We start from the raw sequence: 10,928 nt of genomic DNA on the forward strand, positions 1-10,928 counted from the left end.
AATTCTTTTAATTTGGGGGAGGGTGGTGAGTAATTTCCAAAATACACTTCAGAGTCCTACCTTCCACACAGCTAGTTCCCTTCCTCACAGCCCTTTGGTTTTTCAGACAAAACTTAAAAGGCCTCGTAAAGCCAGAAGCTCTGGGAGCCCCTCAGGGCACCCAAGCGCAGTGCTCGCTTCCATCCCTTCCAAGACCAGGCTCTGCAGCCTTTGCTTCTCCCTACATGCCTCACGGTTCAGTGGCAAGGTGGCTACAGACACGTTGGGGTGAGTGGAAATACGCACGGGGAAGCCCAGGCACATGGGTGCAGGGAAGTCTGTTTGAAAGTGTGGTAAAGGAGTGGAGGATCTGACAGGAAATGTGTAGAAGTTTAATCAGCCTTCCATTTCCTGCTCCATTTCATTTCTACCCTTTGTCACACCTGCATTCCCAAGACCCTGGCTCTCTAGGGTTCTTTAAGACCAATCTATTCCCTGTTCCTATAGCCCCTTCCACACTCACTGGGGACCTCGATTTCCTCATCCTACTTCTTCAGTCAGCACTCCTCCACCTATTTGTGTTTCCCAGACAACTTGTGAAATCTCTCAAGCATGGACAGCTCTTGTCTTGTTGACTTCATTTAAAAAATATTTTTTTAACGTTTAGTAATATTTCAAAAGGGAGAAGAGATACATATACAATGGGGTCAGTGGTAACCAACTTTTCTTAAAGATTTCTACTGTTTTCATTCACTCATCTAACAAAGTCTTATGAAGAAAGTACTTTGTGTCAGGTCCTATGCTTGGTACTGGAGATATAAACAGTTTCGAGTTCAAAGAATGAGAAATGTATGTAAACAAGTTAATTAACTCACTAAGAGAAGTAAGATTTCTACACTGTAAGGTGGTGGCAGAAAGCAACATGTGACAAACTCTACAGAGAGATGGATAAAAGCCAGCTTCCCAGAGAAGGTAACTAAAGTGTGTCTTTATTTTCCAGATGGATAAAGGCAGAGAGGATAGCACGTGGAGAGGCCAGGAGCTATAAACAGCACTGAACCATTCGTGGAATTTTATGTACTTTCATTTTAAGGCCAGAGAGTCACATAAAAGAAGAGGAGAATTGAAAGATGAGGCTTGAGGAAAATAGAGGGGCCAAGTCATAGAAGGCATCCTGACCACATCAGCATTTTAGAGAATTCGCTCTGGAAGATGGACTAGAAAAGCCAAGTCTTTAGGAAATAAAAAGACTAGTGCCACAAGAACACAGGCGATGCTTTGAGTCTAATGTTTGTTAAGTAATATTCACTTTGTTATCCTTAATTATCAGACATAAAACACTGTGTTCTATCACTACCATGGACTGCAAGAGACAGACTGTATTTACCCACTGAGCTAATGTCATTCCAGCTACTAACCAAGAAGAACAATCAATAAGCCAGTGTAGACTGGTCTCGCGTTGTTTCAAATTTCATTAAGCTTTCAAACTACTGAAAATCACCGTGGCATTGTCATATCCCAGTCCCCCACCCAGCCCCAGAACCAGCTCAGGGAATCCCAAGATCCACTCCAGTTATCAATGTCCTCCACTACAACTTGATTATTCTGCAGAATAACCCATCTCTAAAAAGCCAGCTGGACTCTGATCTTTGATGGAATCCCTAAGAAGAATTAAAACAAAACTCTTAAAAAGTGGGTCTTAAATTCATTCGAAAGCATACAAAAATGAACTCACTACTGCCCATTTCAGGCATTGTCAGGGTGGAGGAAGGGCAATGCCATCTAGTCTTTTGGTTTATCCTCGAGGTCAAAGTGTTAACCATGTCTGGTTGAGTTATACCCACACCAAAGAGAATATTGTAGAAAATACAAATGTCATGAGCTTTGTCATGCCTTGAAGAGTCACAGGCAGAGGGCCACCTGGAGCCTTCACCACCAAGCACAGGCTTGTGCAGCCTGATGGGAGCTTATCATCCGCTGGCATCCACGTTAGTGAAATATATTGTCCATCGCCACCCAATTAATTCTTGAAATGGATTAAAGAAGAGACTCATTCCACTTTTTAAGTCTTTGGTGGAGGAAAGAGGCAAGAAGAGCTATATATGGAGTATTTACGATCCCATTTTTTCCCCTCAATGCAAGCAAATATTTTGAATACCATTTAACAAACCAGCTAATGGAATGTCTACAAAGTCTCATAATAAAAAGCCCACTTTTAGAGTAGTGTATTTCCCTCTTCCAAACCTAAAGTATCAAAAAAGAGAAGGGAGAAAAGATCACCACATGTTAAACTACACTTTATCATAAGTGTAGTGTTGAATTATATTCATTTAGGAAGACTGTCTTTTTCATGGGTTCATCTTACTGTTCTTGCTGGTTAAATGCTTGGGATCCCATGGTTTGTCTTGTGCTTGGTCCATTCCTCTTCTTGCTCAGCTCTCCATGTGCAATCTCAGCTTCCCCTGGACTTCAGCTTCCACTTCCACTGATGACCCCAGAATCTGTGCCAGTCCTAACGACTTCTTTCTGAAGCTTCTTACTCTTAAGTGAGGTGCTTATCAGATAGACACCTCCACCAGGATGTCCTCAAAGGCATCTCGAGGTAAAGAAGCTCAGAACTGAATTGGTTTCCCCCTCCCCGTTCCCAGCCTGTGCTTTGTCTGCAATCTTCTATCACGGTTGCTGACTCCAATACCCATCCAGTTAACCAACCAAGGTTGTAACCTTGACAAACAACAACTCCTCACTCTTCTTCACTTGCACTTTGTCAACTGCCAAACCCTACCAATTTTACGTTCTAAATATTTTTCAAATCTATTGCTTCCTCACCAACTCCTTGCTACCCCTGCCGTCACCTCATTCCTAGGTTACTGCAGCAGCCTCCTAACTATCTTCTGACTCCAGAAATGCCCCAAGACAGAGTACTAGCAGCGTGTTCACAAGGTCATAGGTTTTTGTAAAATTTACAAAACTGATAAAATTTAACCCATCTCTTTCTGCACCAATTTCCTTGTGTCACATACCCTCTCGATGTCAGGAGGCTTTAGAGTGGCTTCAGGCATCTTTGGGATTCAACCAAAGGACAGTTGAGGTGGGGATTTATTTAATTTGGGTGTAGAATATATTTACATGGTTCACTGTCTTTCCACAAGTAGCTAAATCATTGCTAAAAGATTATTCCTAAGATTCAATATATTGACTCGCTTATAATACAGTCATGCCTTAAAGCATCCAGACCCAGAAGTATGTGGGTTGCAAGGACAAAGTTTGAAATGTATGAGGCCAGAACCTGTCAGTAGAAATTTCTTCCAAATATTACAGCTCATATATGAAAGAACTTGAGAGAAATTTTTCCCATTTTGATAATGATGCTAAATATTTATATAACACTATCAGTAACAAAATGTGAAGCTTTCTGTTTCTCTAAACTATCAATACTGAAAAATAAATTTCAATCAGCCATACTAAAGAGCAATTTCAATTCTCTCTAGAGAAAAACATCACAAACATTAACATCTGAAGAGACAATAAAACGGCACACAGCCAAAAGAATGTACAGAAAGAAGGATGTCAGAGCCATTTCAAACAGTTAATAAATCCAAAATGTGTTTTTAAGTTTTGCCTTTGTAATTATTTTAATCTTTAGATTTTTGTAATTTGTAATGATTTTTTTACTCATTTAAATACCTGTTCATTTCTGTTGCTTCACTCAGTACCCTTTTTGAAATGCATCTCTGACTATATCACTTTCTTCAAGAACCTAAACATGACATATTCGACAGCATTAACTTTCTTGGTAAGGTAAGAGATGATGTCACCTGTACGTTAAGGAGAAAGTATAATGGTGATGGCTTATGCTAGACAGTGAGAAGAGGTCCAGGTGTAAAAAGAGACCTAGAGATAGTTAAAGGTCCAATTTGAGACTGGAAGCACAAATCCTTGTTCTAGCCAGTCCACAATGACAACTATAATTCTGCCTGGGTCCAGCGCCAGGGTGTGATGGTCAGAAAGGTCTGGGCCTGGAGGTTTGTGGAAGAGGAACCCTTGAACAGCAGCATAGAAGGGAATGGAGGTTGATGGTGAAAGACTCTAACAGCCATCAATAATAAGAGTCAGGGAAGGTCAAGGAAAGTATGAGAGGCTGCAGGGGTGGGGGTGGAAAGAACTAGCTAAAACTATGGAAGAATAAAAATGTTAAATATGTGAGGTTATGATGAGGCCAAATATCAGTTGATGTTTTATGCAAAAAATGCACATGTAAATATTTGTTTTAAAATCTGCTTGTTTGTTTTTTATATATCTATATAAGGTGTAAGAAAGTTCACTGTTTCAGAAGGAAAATTATTCTAAAAGTAAACCTGCCAGCAATATCACTGCTAGGTTTATACGGAAAGGAAATAAAAGCAGGACTTGAACAGATACTTGTGCTCCAGAGTTCAGTGCAGCATTATTCAACACAGTCAAATGATGGAAACAACCCAAGTGTCCATCAAGAGATGAACAGATAAACAAAATGTGGTATACCCATACAATGGAATGTTATTCACCTATAAAAAGAAATGAGGTTTTGATACATGCTATGACATAGATGAACCTTGAAAATATTATGCTAAGTGAAATAAGTCAGACACAAAAAGAAATTATTGTATTGTTCTACTTATATGAAATATCTAGAATAGGCAAATTAACAGAGACAGAAAGTAAACTAGAGGTTACCAGTGGCTGAGAGGAGAGGAAACTGGGGAGTTATTAATTAATAGTTAAAGTTTCTGTCTGGGGTGATGAAAAGATTTGGAAATAGATGGTGGTGATGATTACACAATATATTGAATGTAATTAATGCTACTGATTACACTTAAAAATGGTTAAAATGGCAATTTTTATTATGTATATTTTATAATTTTGAAAAATTAATAATGTAATATACCAAAAAACACTGAATTGTGTACTTTAAATGGGTGAACTGTATGGTATGTGAATTATATCTAGATAAATTTGTTAAAAAAAACCTGATGTGGTTTTTGAGATGAAGCAATAGACTATAAAAGAAATAAGTCCCCAGGCTTAATAATCTAATTGAACAAATCAGTCAGTACAATGTAATTTTCCTGCACAATTTAAAAGAGACAAAAAGTAATTAAATATATTGTATGGGGATGCATGCATTTGTAATAAAAGCACAAAAATATGTGCAACTTAGATAAATATCATTCCAGGAGAGTAATTACCTCTGAGGAAAGAGGGGAAGAAACAAGGAATAAAGCTCTTGCTTTAATTGTAATGTATTATTTTCTTTAAAAATCAGAAGCAAAGATTTCATAACAACCTGTGTTAAATCTAGGTACTGGGTGCAAGGGCATCTGAAACACTATTTTATGTATTTAAATATTTTTAAGAATTTCATATTTTAAAGATAAATATATCTCATAAAAATATAAAGAAATGAGACTTCTTTTACGGTGGTATTAAAAAAACAGAATACTTGGGAATAAATATAAGAAATGAACAAGAATTACTTTAAGAAGAATTGAAAACAGGAGGGACATCAGAGAAGATCTGAACAGACGAGAAAGCATTTTTTGGCTAAGACTCAATATTATAAATATCATCTCTAATTTGATGTATAAATTTAAGACGAAACTAATAAAAATATCAACAGCTACCTTGGTTTTTTTTTTTTTTTTTTTGCTTGTTTGCTTTGAAGATGATAAAATAATACCAAAATTTATGTGGAAAAGTAAACTTGCAGGAATAGTTAGGGAAATTCTGAAAGACAAAAGATGGAAGACTAGTCCTACCAAATAATAAAACATAGTAAAGGTAACAATTAAAAGCGTTTGGTATTGGTAAAGGAGAAAAAAATCAATAACATAAAAGAGTTTGAAAATAGACCCAAATAAAGAAATTAAGTAGGTCATAAAATGGGCACATCAAATCAGTGGCAAACTAATGGATGTCAGTGAAAGGTGCTGGGATAACTGGCTAGTCATTTAAGAGATGAATAAAGCTAAATTCCTCTTCATTCTTAACAACAATGATGAAAATTCCATATACGTCAATGTTTAAACGTAAAATATGAAATCGAAAATTTTAAGCACTCCAAGAGAAATTTATTCATACTACTAGAGTGAGGAAGCAGCTATCAAGGAGAGGAGTAATACATCTGACTACATAAAAATTCAAAACTGTTTTTTTATGGAAAAAAATAAAGAACCCCTAAAACTGTGAAAAATGCTACAATAATAGAACTCTTGCAGATTAAAAAAACAAACAAACAAAAAAAAACAAATAGCCCAACAGAAAACCTATGAAAAAACCTGAACAAGTAGTTCATAGAAAAAAAAACATAAATGGATGATTCGTATATGAGTGTACAAATCTAATACTCATCCCTAAAGAAATGCAGTGTTTTCTTTTAAAACTATCCTTTTTACATATCAAATGGTAAGGTTAAAAGTCTGATAATTCACAGTATTGGTAAAAGTGTGGGGAAATAAGACTCAACTGTAATTTTACTGAAGGGCTATTTTGTAATATCTATCAAAATGTTAGATGCAAACAACTTTGACTCACCATTTTAAGAAAATTTCCTGTAGCTACCCATGAGATTTAAAAGTTGAAAATAATCTAAATGCCCATCAATTAGAAACTGATCAAGTAAATGGCAATAAATCTGAATAGTATAATAGCGAGTAGCCATTAAAGACAATGAGATCATTTAGGTTGAGCTGGCACACTAAACACATGCATCTAATTTCATTCTTTCCCAAAACACCAATGAAATATCCATAAAACTTAGTAGCTTAAAATAACAAATGTTTATTATCTCGCTCAGTTTCTGAGGGTAAAGAATCTAGGGGTAGCTGAGCTGGATGTTCTAGCTCATGAACTCTGCTAGGATGTGGACTAGAGAGGTTGAACTCAGAACATCCAACACTGAATTCCCGATCTCTGCTCCTTCTACACACACACAAATAGCAACGCCATCCTTCAGGCTGCTCAGGTCAAACACCCAGAGATATCTTGACTTTACTCTCTCTTTCATATTCTACCTCAGAAAACTCTACGAGCTCCACTTTCATAAGATAGTCTGACCACAACCAGTTCCTACTGCTTCATAAGCCACAATCCCCTCTCACCTAAATGGCTGCAAAAGCCTTCTAATTGGTTTTCCTTTTCTACCTTTGCCCTGTATCCCAGAGTCTAGGTCTCAATATAGCAGCCTAAGTAATCCTTTAACAGTGGATCCCCATTTCATTCCGAATAAAAGCCAAAGTCTTACAATGGCCTATAAGGCCCTATGAGGTCAGTTCCCCATTATACCTTCGACCTTATCTACTACTCTCCCCTTCACTTATGAGGTTCTAGCCACACTGGACTCCTTGCTAGTCCTTAAAAACGCCACGCACTTTCCCACTTTTCACTGGCTGCATTCTGGGGCTGGATAGCCCCCATGGCTCTCTCATCACCTTAAAGTCTTTGTTCCAGCTGCAGTTTCTCAAGGAGGCTTATATATACCAAGCAGCTGAAACCTCACCTGGCATATAGAGGAAAGTTGCTAAATTCTTGTGGAATTATCTGTGAATAAATAAACAACGTAGGTAAAGTCAAACAATGTCTGAAATGATTATAATAATGCCTTATAGGTTATGTTTTTAAAAGAGAAATAGAATACATGAAATCTAAACCCAACAGAAGTAAAATACATGACACTAATAGCATTAAGCCAAGAGGGATGTAACTGGGGTTAATGTGAAATAACGCTCTGCTTGTATGGAGGAAGTAAAGATATTGATTACTTTTAAATTCTTAAAAGTTAAAGCTGAAAGTTAAAGTTCTCTAAGAACAGGACATAAAGGTGTGCATACTGTATGAATCCATTTTCATAAAGTTAAAAAGCAAGCAAAACCAACCTGTGGTGAGAGAGGTCAAGACAGTGGTTAACTCTGGGGATGGGAGGTTAAACGCAAGGATCACGAGGGGCGGTTCTGGGGTGCTGTGTATTGGTTATGGGGGTGTGTTCACTTTGTATAAATTCACTGAACTGTACACTGATGAGTTGTGCTTTTTTGGGTGTACATATGTTATACCTCAATAGATAACCGCTAAAGGAATAAAAATATAGTGAGTAACTTCCAAACTGGCGAGGGGTGGTGTGGGGAGAGTGAAATAAAGGAAAAAATTACTCGATTCAAAAGAAAGTAATAAAGGGAAGACAAAACAGAAAAGGTGGACAAACAGATTATTATAAAATAGGATAGTTGAAATTAATTGATGTGCATCCAGAATTATAATGAATGGGAGTAAATATAACGGTTGAAAGACAAAAATGTTCAAGCCAGATCTTTTAAAATCCAGTTATATCTTGTTTACAAGAGACATAAAAAAAAAAAAAAAAAAGAGGTTATAAAAAGGTTAAAATTAAAGCATTGTGAAAGATACACCAGGTAAATACTAACCGAAAGAATGCAGGTAAGCTATAATAGTACCAGACAAAAAAGACTTTAAGGCAAAAAAACGTTATTAGAGATAGGGTATTAACACATAATGATACTAAAGGATTTAATTCTCAGTGTGCACATCTAATAACATGACCTTAAAAAGTGACAGAACTATAAGGAGAAATACATACATACAACTCTCTAAACAAACAATACGATAAACTAGCAAAAAAATTAGGAAGGATAACAAAGATATCAACAGCACTATTAATAAGCTTAATCTAATAAACATGTATACAGATTATATTCAACAATACAACAATAACAAAACCTATAGTCTTTTCAAGAACACATGGAATATTTGTTCACATTGGTATATGCCAGGCTCTAGGTTCAAAGAATTTCAAGGGATTGGTATCATACCGACTACACTCTCTAACTAGAATGCAAATATGTTAGAAACCAATAAACTAGAAAAATATGTAAGTTTAATAATTGAAAAATTTCTGAACATGTCAAGGGTCAAAGAGAAATCAAAACAGGCATGTTTCAGAGCAAACAGTAAGAATATACTACATATCAAAACTTATGAGACGGAGCTAAAGCAATACTTGAAGAAACTGTATAAATTTGAATGTTTATATTAGAAAAGAGGAAAGGCTACATTAAAAAGCTAAGCTTCAAATAAAGGAAGGACACAGTAAAAACAGGAATAGAGAGATTTAAACAGAACAGACAAAGAAGAATGAGCTTGAGAATCATCACTCTGCAGCGACTAAAGCCATAATAAAAAAAAGCACGAGCAACATTTTAACTATACACTTGAAAATTTAGATGGAATAGACAAATTCTTAAATAAGTAAAGATCGTATTTTTCAGTATGTTTAACATATTTCACAATATAGATTTTAACTCTCAGGCTTAAATTGAGACTACAGCATATTTAAAACAACAGAAAAAAGTCCATACCATTTATAGGCAGAAAAACCTTTGTTTTTTAACTTCAAAACTCTGGTGACTGAGCAGAAAAACTGTGGGTTTTTTTTAACCCACAGCAGAGACAGGAAACCCCACCTGGGTCCTTAAGATGCCTCAAAAGGTCACAACGTTAGCAGGACTAAGCAGTTCAGGTGGTAGGCCAGAAGGAAACAGCAAGCACTGTCCCAATTAGAAAAATGAAGCATCGCACACAACTCACATGCTACCAATGCCCACAGATGTTCTCTCCTATATACTTCAGCTACTTATGTGGACTCACATTTTCTGACCTTTCGTATAAATAATAGTAATAGCTACCGCTTACTGAACAACATATGTATCAGGACTATACTGGATGCCTTACATAGGTAGGTACTTTTTAGTTCTTACAACACGACCAGGTGCAAATGAATAGACGAATGGAGTAACTTATTCACAGGCTCACTCTTAAATCAGATGGGGGCCAACACTCAAAGCCAAGTCCATCTAATGCTTCAATTCACCTGTCATTTTAAACACAGAGGCTCCAGGAAGCCTAGGAAGTCTACAGAGTATAGCGAGTTCAAGGCAGCCTCTGTCCAAGACCAGCCCACTGCAGCCTGTACAAAGCACTCACCTTCTGAATAACATCTCGCACAGCGAAATACTTCTTGGTGAGGTCCCCTGCCTCACTCAGTGGGGCGTCATAGTCGTAGCTGGTAGGCTGTGCTTGGTAGGGTATATTGGCCCCTAGAAGACAAAAAACATGCCACTGGTTACTACCGAAGGCCCTTGCCTGGGACCAGTTCTTTGAGATTCCTGGGCTCAGCATTGTGGTGGGAGAAAATTAAGGATATATCTGAACCAACTATTAAGTGACACAGAGGTGGCCCTCAGGATGCAAGGTTTAGAGAAACGAGTTTCTTCTTGCAGGAGGCCCTGGCCAAGCACCTTAGAGTCTAGAAAGCACTTTGCCACCCACTCTCAGTGGACACTCACAGCTGTGACACCAGCAGACATCACTGCCACTGGACAAACGGGGAATCTAAAACCAGCTCAGCTCCTCACAACCAGTTACTCAGGGCTTATGCCATGACCCACGTCTCCGTTAACCCAAGTCTGTGATCCTCTTCATGACCTCGAACTGTGCAGCTGAGAAAAGGTCAGTGGTGGAGACAAAGGTGACAGCAGAAAATAACTGAGGGTAACCAGACCAAACAAAGTGGGAGATGACTACGCGGCACATTAACTTACAGTGATTCAAATGCAACTGTAAAGCCTCTGTAATGCCTGCAGGGGGTGCTGTGGTGTGCCTCTCCTATCCCTCTTCAGAGCCAACGCACTCACTGGTTACCCCAGCTGCCTGGAGTGTTGGCTGCTGATGGCTCTCCGATGTGTCCCTCTCTGGTCACTGGCCTGTGCTGGGAACAGTTACAGCACTCCCAGGATAGCCTATATCCAACGACTGACCATCGTGAGGATATAAAAGCCCAGTCCCCTTGCCTCAAAGGGCCATCCCAGCTCCAGAGCTCCCTCTAGAATCAGCTGAGC

General features: G+C 37.8%; 1 protein-coding gene across 1 annotated transcript in view; it reads right to left on the reverse strand.

Moving 5' to 3' along the window:
* Window positions 1–10,928, reverse strand: part of GLB1 (galactosidase beta 1) — an 80,285-nt gene that overhangs the window by 28,425 nt on the left and 40,932 nt on the right. The gene's annotated exons all lie outside the window — the stretch shown is intronic.

The sequence above is a fragment of the Pteropus vampyrus genome, unplaced genomic scaffold, assembly GCF_000151845.1.
Source record: "Pteropus vampyrus isolate Shadow unplaced genomic scaffold, Pvam_2.0 Scaffold1, whole genome shotgun sequence".
In the NCBI taxonomy this organism is placed as follows: domain Eukaryota; kingdom Metazoa; phylum Chordata; class Mammalia; order Chiroptera; family Pteropodidae; genus Pteropus; species Pteropus vampyrus.